The sequence below is a fragment of the Sciurus carolinensis genome, chromosome 6 (genome assembly GCF_902686445.1).
Source record: "Sciurus carolinensis chromosome 6, mSciCar1.2, whole genome shotgun sequence".
In the NCBI taxonomy this organism is placed as follows: domain Eukaryota; kingdom Metazoa; phylum Chordata; class Mammalia; order Rodentia; family Sciuridae; genus Sciurus; species Sciurus carolinensis.
This window is the reverse complement of record NC_062218.1, coordinates 82,493,452-82,507,736: the sequence shown is the minus strand read 5'-3', so window position 1 is coordinate 82,507,736 and position 14,285 is coordinate 82,493,452. Positions and strand designations below refer to the sequence as shown.

Genomic DNA, 14,285 nt, shown 5'->3' with positions numbered 1-14,285 from the left:
TTGTAATCCCACTGACTTGTGAGACTGAGGCAGGAGGGTTGCAAATTCAAGACTAGGGAGACTCTCAGCAACTCAGTGAGTCCCTGTCTCAAAATAAAAATAAAAATAAAAAGGACTGGGTAACTCTTTGGAAAAGTGCACTTCTTGGGTTCAATACCCTGTACAAAAAACAAAAAACAAAAAACAAAAACAAGTGAATAGAATTATGGAGGGAATCCATAATCACCAGGCCTATAGCTTAAGACACTATTATTCAAGTGGTCAATGACATGTGATAAGGTTATTGGGCCAGTATATCCTTCACCACAGAGGATATGAAACACTTAAATAGTAAGGTTTTTGTGAGACTGCATTTAAAGGTTTTACATAGAGCATAACAAGATGAGTGTATCCTGTTCAATAGTAATTCTGCAATTTTATTAAGGATATGCTCAGGAATTTATTGTGACTATTGCCTTAGATAAGAATGACTTCCCTTTCTTCCACCTTCAGTATCATGGCACACCAGTTGAAGATAAGACACTTAGGTTATATACACACACACGCACATACAGAAATTATTTCAAAATTAGTAACAGATACCCTGTGGAACACACTGGAGGAATGAACTCTAATTGGCAATAGAACTGATAAAGACTATAGTTAAACTTTGAGAATTATTGAGTTAGAAGTAGGAGGGGCTGGTGTAGGGGTTTCTTCTCCCAGAGGGGCGTGAGAAAGAACTAGCCATGTTGTCTCTGATCAAAACTATGATTAACACTTTGAAAGCTCCAGGGTTCATTGGTTCCGACAGTCAAGCAATGTTAGTCAACAGGACCATTTACATCTCAGGACAGAAAAGCCTGGACACTTTGAGTGGACAGGGTGTCCCAGGAGGAGTGGCAGCAGAAGCTAAACAAGCTCTTACAAGCGTAGGTGAAATTCTGAAAGCTGCAGACTCTGACTTCACCAATGTGGTCAAAGTAGTCGTTTTGCTGGCTCACATGAATGACCTCAATTTGTCAATGAAATCTGCAAACAGTATTTCAAGAGTAATTTTCCTGCTAGATGTGCCTACTAGGTTGCTTGCTTTACCCAAAGGAGACTGTGTTGAAATCGAAGCAGTAGCTGTCCAAGAAGTTCTCATGACAGCATGAGTATAAGTGGGCACAGTGTTGTTCTCATCATGTCTTTAAATTAACATCTGTAGTTTTACAACTGCTGCTGGAAAGTATATGTATGACTGGAATATCTGCAGCCATTGTGGAAGTACCATATCTTGAGGAATTTGACATGAGTTGAATGTTAGATAATGAATTCAGTTACTAATGCTATAAATTACGCTTAGGTACACTCACATAGCTTAATGTGGGAAAAGAGACACTCATAATATAGTAACTCAAATAAATAAAAATATAGGAAAGAGGACTAGAGGTGTAGCTCAGGGGTTGGGTATTTATCTAGCATATATAAGGCCCTGGGTTCAAATCCCAGTACTGAAAAAAAAGAAGTACAAGAAAGATGAGTTATTGTTCCTGAAAAATAGTAAAGAATAAACCCAAGTAAATTAAGTCCTATTAATTTAACATTGTGAAATATTTAGTTCCTTTGTTAGATATGTGATTCTTCTTGTATGCAAGTAAAATAAATACTCAAACTTGAATGATAGAGATAAAGGAGAAGAAAGTGGACTCAATATTTTATACATAATATTTTTCAAATGAAAATAAAACAGATATCCAGATTTCCAATTAATAAATAAAATGAACTTTGAACAAAGAGCATAAATAAAGCAAGGAAGTAAGAACTCTAATGCATAGGGATGCACTGTTCTACATTGATTGTTGGTGGTCAAAGACATCTCCACATAAAAGCAATACATAAAACACATGGCAATCAGAGAATAGGAATCCAGATCAAAATGAAGGAAAAGAACCTTGGTCACATTGAGAATTCTCTGAAAGCCCTTGGAATTAACATCAGAATATTCATGTCATGGTCATTCTGGGAAGATCTGCCTATGATAGTTGAATATTAAAATGTGGAAAGATCTCATCACTGCATGGGTGAGTCATGTTGAATTAATTCCTTACTTTTCCTAATAAAATCTCAAGTTAAAAGAAAAAAAAAAAAAAAAGGTAAACCTTGCCATAACATAGATAACTAAACTTGGGGCTCCCATTTGTCCACTATAGTCAAGATTTTTATGTTGAGGTAGATAATACTAGATACATTTGCGTCTAACACAGACTGTTGCTTTAACAAAGCATAATTCCTTCTGAAAGCAACAAGGTTATTTCAAGTGTAGATTACAAGAACATCTAGGTCTATGACACTCAAGTATTAACTTGTAAAACAAGAGACTGACCCATGTCTTATTTTAAAAAAAAGAACACTCAAAATTACTTAAATCCTATTTTAAAAAACTAAAATTATATAGATAGCTCAAGGATTAAAAACAAAGGCTAAATATATATATTTTATTTCCTTTAATCAGTGTTGATCATTTTGCTGCTGACTCATTTTGGGCTTCGTGTCTTCAAATATTTTATTGTAAGTTTTTTTTTTCTCTTCATTAGATACATTTCATGGTTTCTTTAAAAATATCGGGTTTCATTTTGACATAATGATACATGCATGGGATGAAATTTGCCCCAGTATTTTCTCTATCCTTCCTCTCTCCCTCCTCCTATTCCCCTTCTTCTACTCTACTGGTCTTTCTTCTATTTATTTATTTAAAAAAATTTTTTAGTTGTCAATGTACCTTTATTTTATTTATTTATATGTGGAGTCAAGAATCTAACCCAATGACTCATACATGCTATGCAAGTGCTCTGCCACTGAGCCACAACTCCAGTCCCAATTTTTATTTTTTTTAAATTGGATATACACAAATGTGGAATTCACTGTGGTGTATTCATACACCTTGGTTTGACCAGTTTCATTCTGTAGTTGCTTCCTTTAATCATCTGTCCCAACATGTATTAACTCTCTAGTTGTAATGGTTTAGTATCATTTGAATATCTCTTTGCTATTCAGACTGAGCCTGAATGCTCTACCCACTTATAAATTTCTTCTTGCCAACTTGTCCATTTGGTCATCTAGAACCTAAAATCTTTTTTTAATTATTATTTTTGGGTATTAATATCAAGTCTATATAGATCTATTAAGTATGAATTCCTACTCCACATCTGTCAGGAAAAAAATAATCACATTTTCCCACAACCATCTCCAAGATAATACTTATGAAACATTGATTCATTTTTTAAATAAATGTTTATTGAGCATCCAGTGTGTTCTTGAATCTCTCAGAAGTAAAAATTAAACGAAGAGGACTGAAATACCATGCCTGACTTCAAGGAGATTATAACTGAAGATAAAACATGCAAATTTTGTTTAGCATAAACTTTGAGCCATGTATCTTATGAAACTGGGTATTATGGAACATTTTTGCTTAATCTGGATAATGTTAGCAAACTTGAGTAAGATGGCTGGTAAAGTGAACACAGGCATCAAGTGTTGGCCAGATCCCTGAAGATCTGAATGAATTTTGTGAAATGAGAAAATAAATGAGAAATTCTGATGTATATTACACAAGGTAATTCAAGCTGCAAGAGAGAAATTTCACAGTACACCCTACTAGGGGAGTCAGAGAGAACACTCCTTGATAGTACAGGAAGGGGCACACGTGATGTTACCAAAAACAGTGACTGTCAGTTGGCCTGGGAAAGAGCTAACACTCCAATAGAGAGTGAGCTCTTTTGGGTTCTTGACTTTCAAACTCAGCTAAGTAAATTTATCAGGGGCAAAAGTTCTTCTAAAAAGTTACCACTTCTGTGAGCTGAGTCAGAGGCACAGTCTTGAGGAGATCAGAGATAATTTGCCTAATCTCTGCATTATGCCTTCTCCTCTCTGGACATCATTTTTTAAAAATTAAAATAATAATTACTTTTCTCGCCAGACTATTTTGACAAATTCAGCCCACTTCCCATGGAAAGTCAAAATAGCATATTCTGAGCTATTTGGAGAAAACAAAACACAACAACAGAAAATAGGCATTTCCCCAGACAGCTGCCAATCTGACTGCTCTTGGATTAGCTGTAGATATTTCTCTGCAGTGAAAACTATCTTTTGGGGGGGCTGGTAAAACTAAATAAAAAGTAAAGGCAATAAAATGTAAGGTGGAAAACTGCCTTATTTGAAAAAAATTAACTCTTTGTTTTATAAATATTTGTAAATTAATACATTTTTATACAGCAGTTTTGATAATTTATGGATAGATACTTTGTTTTTCAGCAAATATATATCAATATCTTGCCTTTGGGGATTAAGCAACTGCTAACTTTTGGGCAACTGCTAAGTTTTCAGTTCATATCCAGATCTATGATAGTGCTATTATAATGTACTATAAAAATACATATTAGGTATTTGACACACAGTGGAACAACTTTATGCCAAAGTGTTTATGTTAAAACTGTGTTTTCTTAAGCTGGAAGTAGATTTACCAAGCTTCATTAGCATAATGCATACTACACTTAAAAATTGTATAATTTTGTCTGTGATCTCAATTTATTTCTTCATACAGGATTAAATTAACAATCATAAAAATAATGCAAAAGAGATTTTCTAATCCTTTTACATATTGACTGAAGTAAAAGGAAAAGGAAAATAGGAAAATTTAAATATATATATATGTACATACATATATATATATATAGGTGTGTGGGCATGTTTTTGTGGATAAGGATAAAATGAAGAATTGAGAGATAAGATTTTTTGGTGTGAAATTAAAGAACACATGTTAAACATAAAAATAATACTAGCAAATCCTGGATTCTTGGGATCATTTTGTTTCAAATGCAAATATATGTTTTAAATGCAATTTCACCGTGAGGTTAAATCCAGTTATCTTGGGTCCTACAAATACATTGAGTCACTCAACAAAAGTATACTAAGCCCTTATGTCAGCTGGACATTCTGGAGTATAGGGTATGTGGTCTTTATGAAGTAAAAACTTTTATTTTTACTGCCATAATTATTTCTGAACATTGCTGTTAGAAGCACAGTAACTTCTCTGTATATATGGGGTGTATAATATATCCCACTTTTCCTGTCTTGTAAACCATCTCAGGAACAGATTCCTTATGAAAACCATGACCTCCCACCTTCACAGTTCTCTGCTAATCCTTGCTACACAAAATACCTGACTTTGTGATTTATCTTTTGGTTTGGCATTAGGATGTCTTTTATTATAAAATGACAACTGGGGTGGGGAAAATTTGATTAAAATGGAGGGCTGTGCATGAGACTGACCTGTGGAGGAGCTTGTGGCAAAAATTCCAAGGGCAGTTTGGCAGCAGCACCAGTCATCAGTAGGGGTCACAGCCCTAGGCAACAAGAGGATCCATGTATGGTAGAACCAGGTCCCTCAGCAAAAAGACACTTGTCCAAGCATTCCCAAAGTCTGCCTGTGGCATCTGTGCAAATGTAACTTTCTGACTTAGGCTCTAGGACTAGAACTATTAGCTTTTGGGAGTAAATTAAATTTCATGAGTAAATTACCAAAATAAAAGTACACATAAGGACATTGTAATAAAGAAAAATAAGAATAACTAGAATTCTTCAGTGTTTAGAATCTCTGGTTTTGTAATTCGTCACAACATTGCAAAGCAAATAGTACAGACTTAGAAATAAAAATTTAATATAAAAATTGTCACATTTAGCAAGAAAGAATACTAGATTCATATGAAGCTTCAAAAGAATTTTTTAAGATTAATTTTAAAATTATTTTTTATAATTGAAAATACACTTATAGAATGCATAACCAGGCATTTTGAATTATACAGAAACAGTGAAGACACTTTGAGTTTCTTCTACAACCTTCACAAGTCACAGATGTCAGAGGAAACATTATAATGTCATTATATTAATTTATAACCAAAATATTAATTTAGACTTACATGAAACCAGTGTGTACAAAGAGTTTAATCTTTTTAGAAAAAAATGTTCATGAGACTAATTAGTTCTAGATACACTAAAAGGTTTTATAACCTATAAATTTCAGTTGACAGTTCTAGTAACAATTCCAAGCACAGGAATTCTTCCAGAACTAAAACTGCAAAATTATTTGTGATCTTGTATTTGCCAAAAGAGATTGGTGTTGCTTTCAATTAAGATAAAAACTGTGATGACCAACAAATAAATTTGCAGTAAAAAAAACCCAGAGTAATTTAAAATCAATCATTAATTATTATTATATAACATGTTGACCCACAAAATATAATTTTTTACAATTTATTACTTCATGTTGATATTCATATATCACTATTGCCCCTATTAAGTTTTGTCAGATATGAGATAAATTTTATTCAGACCTGATATTTTTAAAGGAAAAAGCCTCAGATTTTAGTGTTTTTAACTGCATTTTAACTCCACCCCAATTTTTCGACTGGGGGAATTCTGATCTTTATTTTGTACTGGATCTTGAAGACACCTGGAATTGTCCTCATGGGTGAAAGGATAAATGTAAGCATGAACTGGAACATCCCAGGGGCACATGATCTGGGCAGAGTCACCCATACTGGGCACTGCTCCTGGCTGCCTCACAGGGATAGGTGTTCCTCCCACCAATACTTCCCAACACATACTGCAGCAAACACTATGCTAAGCCTTAGGATAAGGATGAACAAAAACAGGCATGTTCCCTGAGCTCATTGATCTTACAGTCTGGTAGAAGAGCCAGACAACACACAAAAAAGGAAAGAAATAGATAACTGCAATTGAGATGGGAGCAACACAGAACATCTATTACTGTAACACAGAATAAAGGGTAATATCTAATTTAGGGAGGAAGAAGCCTTTCTGAGTAGGCTTCATGTCAGAAGACCAATGCCAGCAGAGGCAGGGAATATGTGTTTAAGGGTCCTGATGATTGAAATGTATGGTATGTTCAAAATTCAAAGGAAACTTTGATCCTGCTGAGAGTGGGGGATTACTGGTCTAAATTATCTTGGGGAATTCATATGAAAGGACCAGGACAGTTAGAACGTTGGAGGCCATGAGATATGTTTGGATCTTCTATGTGCAGCAGAAAATGATGAAAAGGTTTGAAACAGGGCAGTGATATATTACCCTGCCTTTCAGGACCCGGCGTGGGATTCTAGAAGACTAGGTTATAGTGGATGAAGACAAGACCCAGTCAGAAAGTCATTTCCACAATCCCAATGAGAGACAGTTCAGAGAAAGCAGGCAGCAGTGGAATTAAGAGGAAAGTTAGGAATTTTGAGGTGTGTTTCTGGTATTAAATCACCTTTTGGTGTTTGACGGAGTGAAGAATCAAGGAAGAATCCCAAATTTGCAGATTAAACAAATGTGTAAATCATATTATTTAATGAAAAAATGGGCCAAGTGAGAACTAAGAAACTTAGGTTACCAAGCGCCACAGTAAAAAATGTGCACAGGAAGAAATTCACTGCTGTCTTTAATTTCATATTGTGCTCATTGTGTTAGTTTATATATTATTAATGTATATAAACTCTCCAAACCTAAATAATTGGCTACTAAAATTATTTTTCTTTGAAATATATTTCTCTCCTTTTGGCATTAATCAGTGATATTTCTTTATTCTAGTTCAGTTTCCCATTTATGTTGATGAATAAGATATTTTTAAATCACCTCTCATAGTCTAAGTGAGACCACAGATAAGGAAAAATAGCAACTATAAAATTCAGGAACCATTCCAACAAAATTTAGAAAAATGATATGTGAGCCAATTAAGCTGCTACTTTAAACTGATCAAGATCTAACACATAGTCCTTCTGAATTCAGTAAAGGAGTAAATTAATTTGTTTCTCCTCCATATCAGTTAGTTTTTCTGATTACAGTTCCTTCTTCATAAAGCTTTCCTCTTAAGAGATGACATGTCCTCTGTGACTATTTTTCTGATGTATCTATAGTAATACTTTTTGAAATCACAGAATGTGGTTTTACCCACATTTTGAGACTTTTTTAAAACAAAAAACATGTTATTATCTTAAATACAATATAATCAAGGTTTTTCAGTTTTCCATTCTTCTTTCTCTTCAGTAAAAAGATTTTATTCAGCCATCTTCAGTTAAATGTGTATCTGTGTTTTGTACAATACAAGAAAATGTATTTGGAATGAAAGAAGAGAGACATCTTTAAATATCATGACTGAGTTTTAATTTCACTGTATTTTCTCACTTACTGAGTGAGAAAGTGCTAATGACATAGCTATACTTCTAGCACATTTCATAAAACTGTAAATCTTACACTCAAAAACTTACAACAGAAAATTTATTAAACAATGGAAAAATTCCATATTTTCTTAACCAGGAAAAGAGGACATTATGTTGCAAAACAATATTTTGTTTTCAAATAAATTGTATTCTAGTAAGGAAGAAATTAATAGCTATTTTATCATAGCCTTATACTTATTATTAATCATTATTAAACAGTAAAGAAGAAAATACAATTATAGATAATCTCATTATTATTATTAGTGGTATTCCTATCGTGGGGCTCTAAAACTCAAAACCAAATGAGAGAGGGAGGCTGCATTCCTTGTCGCTCCGTAACTCCGGTTTCAAGCAGAGGATATCTGTTTCTTGGTGAGGCAGTTTTTGCTGCTTATTGATTCCTTGGTGTTTACCCCATTTGTCTGCTGTGATGACCTGCAGTCTGCCAGCATATCGACGACTTTTTTGAGTGCAGATTGCTCACTGCCAGGCGCCTATCATCCACCATATGCCTGCCTCTGGCCTGTTCATCATCTGCATTACTCCTATCCATCACCCAATGCACGAGGTTCACCTCCTGATCCTCCGACAACAGTCAGCAAATTGATCACCGACCGCCAGTGGAGCTCCAGCTGCCTGCTGTTGCCTGGAAGTTCACTGTTACAGTACCTGCAGGACCCCTGCTTGACCAACGGCATCCCACCTCCAGGACCTCCAGCTGACCACGTCCACACCCTGAGCTGCAGCTCCCCACTTGCCAACACATTTTGAAGCCAGAGCGGCCATCTTGGATAATCCTGGAAGCCATAGCTCCGATCTTTAGGTGGGGCAAATCCCATCCTGAGACGCCTGCTGGAGACTTGAAGCTCATTGTCAGGTACTTCTCATGCATCAGGCTACTGAACACTGGGAGGTTTCATTACTATATGACTATAATACTGTAGATTTTATTTTTTCTCCTTATAGAGAAAAATTTAAGTTTTTATTTCTTTACTTTTCTTGTTCTCTTTTCTTTTTGCTTACCTGTTCCCTCAGAGTCTCTTTCTCCCTTTTTTGCATGCTAACATCCAATTTCTTTTGATTCCACTCTCACCCTTTCTATTATCTAGAATTTCTGTATAATCTTTTCTTATCCCATTAACAGCCACATTCTACATCCCTCTGCATCCTGTTTGTCCTCCATTAGAAACTGCAGACCTTATTGCAAATCTGTTTTATTGAAGATAATATTTTAACTCATTCTGTTTATTATGACAATTTTGTTGTTGTCCTCATAGGGGCTATTTGGCTTAGGATTGCATAGTGTCTGAATTGGGCACTGCTAATATTGATCTCCCCTTAAAGAAAGGGTTTTGGAAACCTATAGGGCCATTATAAACCTATAGGGGGAAATCTGCAATACCCCAGATCTGCACTGCTAGAGGGAAGATACAGGAACAACATGAAAAAACAAGGGAAGAAAATGATCCAAACAAATCTAGATTCTATATTAATAGAATCCAATGACAGTATGTTAGAAGAAATGTCAGAAAAGGACTTCAGATTATACACGATTAAGATGATTCGTGAAGCAAAGGATGAGATAAGAGAGCAAATGCAGGCAAAGAATGATAATACCAATAACCCCAAAGAGCACCTTCAGGAAGCAAAAGATCATTTCAATGAAGAGATAGAGATTCTCAAAAAAAAAAAAAAAAAAAAAAAACAAAAAAAAAAAACAAATGGAAATCCTGGAAATGAAGGAAACAATAAACCAAATAAAAAACTCAATGGAAAGCATCACCAAAAGACTAGACCTCGTGGAAGACAAAACCTCAGACAATGAAGACAAGATATTTAATCTTGAAACTAATGTTGCCCAAACAGAGAAGATGGTAAGAAATCATGAACAGAATCTCCAAGAACTATGGGACATCATGAAAAGACCAAATTTAAGAATTATTTGGGTTGAGGAAGGCACAGAGATACAAACCAAAGAAATGAACAACCTATTCAATGAAATAATATCAGAAAATTTTCCAAACCTGAAGAATGAAATGGAAAATCAAATACAAGAGGCTTACAGAACACCAAATGTACAAAATCACAACAGGTCCACACCAAGGCACATTATAATGAAAATGCCTAACATTCAAAATAAAGATAGGATCTTGAAGGCCGTCAGAGAAAAGCATCAGACTACATATAGGGGGAGACCAATACGGATAGCAACCGACTTCTCAACCCAGACTCTAAGAGCTACAAGGGCCTGGAACAGCGTATTTCAAGCTCTGAAAGAACATGGTTGCCAACCAAGAATCCTATACCCAGCAAAACTAACCTTCAGATTTGAAGATGAAATAAAATCCTTCCATGATAAACAAAAGTTAAAAGAATTTACGAATAGAAAGCCTGCACTACAGAATGTTCTCAACAAAATATTCCATGAGGAGGAAATGAAAAACAACAATGTAGATCAGCAAAGGGAGGAACTACCTTAGAGAAAAACCACTCAAAGGAGAAACCAAGCCAACTTAAAAACTAAAAATAAACCAAATGACTGGGAATACAAATCATATCTCAATAATAACCCTGAATGTTAATGGCCTGAATTCATCAATCAAAAGACATAGACTGGCAGAATGGATTAAAAAGAAAGATCTAACAATATGTTGCCTGCAAGAGACTCACCTCATAGAAAGAGATACTCATAGACTAAAGGTGAAAGGATGGGGAAAACATACCATGCACATGGACTCAGCAAAAAAGTTGGAGTATCCATCCTCATTTCAGATAACGTGGACTTCAAGCCAAAGTTAGTCAGAAGGGATAAAGAAGGACATTTAATACTGCTTAAGGAAACCATAAATCAGGAAGACATAACGATAGTACATATTTATGCCCCAAACAATGGTGCATCCCTGTACATCAAACAAATCCTTCTCAATTTCAGGAATCACACAGACCACAACACAATAATTCTGGGTGACTTTAACACACCACTGTCACCACTAGATAGATCTTCCAAACAAAAATCAAACAAAGAAACCATACAACTCAATAACACAATCAATAACCTAGACTTAATAGACATATATAGAATATTCAATCCATCAATGAGTGGATTCACTTTCTTCTCAGCAGCACATGGAACCTTCTCAAAAAGAGACCATATGTTATGCCACAAAGCAGCCCTTAGGAAATGCAAAAAAAATAGAGATACTGCCTTGTGTTCTATCAGATCATAATGGACTGAGAGTAGAAATCAATGACAAAATAAAAAACAGAAATTACTCCAACACCTGGAGACTAAATAATATGCTACTGAATGAAACATGGATAACAGAAAACATCAGGGAGGAGATAAAAAAATTCTTAGAGGTCAGTGAGAATGACGATACAACATATCAAAATCTCTGGGACACTATGAAAGCGGTACTAAGAGGAAAATTCATTGCATGGGGCACATTCCAGAAAAGAATGAAAAGTCAACAAGTAAATGACCTACCATTACAGCTCAAAGCCTTAGAAAAAGAAGAACAGAATAACAGCAAAAGTAGTAGAAGACAGGAAATAATTAAAATCAGAGCTGAAATCAATGAAAGTGAAACAAAAGAAACTATTCAAAAAATTGACAAAATAAAAAGTTGGTTCTTTGAGAAAGTAAACAAAATAGACAAACCCTTAGCCACACTAACAAAGAGAAGGAGAGAGAAAACTCAAATTGCTAAAATTCGTGATGAGAAAGGAAATATCACAACAGACACCACTGAGATACAGAACATAAGGAGAAGCTACTTTGAAAATCTGTATTCCAACAAAATAGAATCTACGGAAGACATTGACAAATTTCTAGAGACATATGCTCCACCCACACTGAACCAGGAAGACATACACAATTTAAACAGATCAATATCAAGCAATGAAATAGAAGAAGCCATTAAAAACCTACCAACCAAGAAAAGCCCAGGACCAGATGGATTCTCAGCCAAGTTTTACAAGACCTTCAAAGAAGATCTCATTCCAATAATTCTCAAAGTATTCCAGGAAATAGAAAAGGAGGGTACCCTACCGAACTCATTCTATGAAGCTAATATCACCCTCATACCCAAACCAGGAAAAGACACATCAAGGAAAGAAAATTTTAGACCAATATCCTTGATGAATATAGGTGCAAAGATCCTTAACAAAATATTGGCAAACCGTATCCAAAAGCATATTAAGAAAATCGTGCACCACAATCAAGTGGTGTTCATCCCTGGAATGCAAGGATGGTTTAACATCCATAGATCAATGAACGTAATCCATCATGTCAACAGACTTAAGGATAGGAATCATATGGTTATTTCAATTGATGCAGAAAAAGCGTTTGACAAAATACAACACCCCTTCATGCTCAAAACACTAGAAAAAAAAAGGGATAGTAGGAAAATACCTGAACATTGTAAAGGCTATTTATGCTAAGCCCATGGCCAACATCATTCTTAATGGAGAAAAACTGAAACCATTCCCTTTAAAAATGGGAACAAGACAAGGATGTCCTCTTTCACCACTTCTATTCAACATTGTCCTCGAAACTCTAATCAGAGCAATTAGGCAGACTGAAGAAATTAAAGTGATACAAATAGGAAAAGAGGAACTTAAGCTGTCACTATTTGCAGGTGACATGATTCTATATTTAGAGGATCCAAAAAACTCCTCCAGAAAACTTTTGATCTCATCAATGAATTCAGCAAAATAGCAGGCTATAAAATCAACATGCATAAATCGAAAGCATTTTTATACGCAAGTGACGAAACATCTGAAAGGGAAATGAGGAAACAACTCCATTTGCAATAGCCTCAAAAAAAAAATAAAATACTTGGGCATCAATCTAACCAAAGAGGTAAAAGATCTCTACAATGAAAACTACAAAACATTGAAGAAAGAAATTGAGGAAGACATTAGAAGATGGAAAGATCTTCCATGTTCTTGGATAGGCAGAATTAATATTGTCAAAATTGCCATACTACCAAAAGTGCTATACAGATTCAGTGCAATTCCAATTAAAATCCCAATGATGTACCTTAGAGAAATAGAGCAAGCAATCATGAAATTCATCTGGAAGAATAAGAAACCCAGAATAGCTAAAACAATCCTTAGCAGGAAGAATGAAGCAGGGAGTATTGCAATACCAGAACTTCAATTATACTACAAAGCAATAGTAACAAAAACGACATGGTATTTGCACCAAAATAGACAAGTAGATCAATGGTACAGAATAGAGGACATGGACACAAACCCAAATAAATACAATTTTCTTATATTAGACAAAGATGCCAAAAATATGCAATGGAGAAAAGATAGCCTATTCAACAAATGGTGCTGGGAAAACTGGAAATCCATATGCAACAGAATGAAACTAAACCCCTATCTATCACCCTGCACAAAACTCAACTCACAATAGATCAAGGACCTTGAAATCAGATCAGAGACCCTGCATCTTATAGAAGAAAAAGTAGGTCCAGATCTTCAACATGTCGGCTTAGGATCAGACTTCCTTAACAGGACTCCCATAGCACAAGAAATAAAAACAAGAATCAATAACTGGGATAGATTTAAACTAAATAGCTTTCTCTCAGCAAAGGAAACTATCAGCAATGCGAAGAGAGAACCTACAGAGTGGGAGAAAATCTTTAGCACTCATCCTTCAGACAGAGCACTAATTTCCAGAATCTATAAAGAACTCAAATAACTCTACACAAAGAATACAAATAACCCAATCAACAAATGGGCTAAGGAATGAACAGATGCTTCACAGAAGAAGATCTACAAGCAATCAACAAACATATGAAGAAATGTTCACCATTTTTAGTAATAAGAGAAATGCAAATCAAAACTACACTAAGATTCCATCTCACCCCAATTAGAATGGCGGTTATCAAGAATACAAGCACAATAGGTGTTGGAGAGGATGTAGGGAAAAAGGTACACTTATACATTGCTGGTGGGGCTGCAAATTAGTGCAGCCACTCTGGAAAGCAGTGTGGAGATTCCTTAGAAAACTTGGAATGGACCCACCATTTGACC

The 14,285-nt window shown here is 35.1% G+C and overlaps 1 pseudogene; it reads left to right on the top strand.

Moving 5' to 3' along the window:
* The first annotated feature begins 728 nt into the window (after nt 1–728).
* Nucleotides 729–1,136, top strand: LOC124986342 (2-iminobutanoate/2-iminopropanoate deaminase-like; annotated as a pseudogene).
* The last annotated feature ends 13,149 nt before the right edge of the window (nt 1,137–14,285 follow it).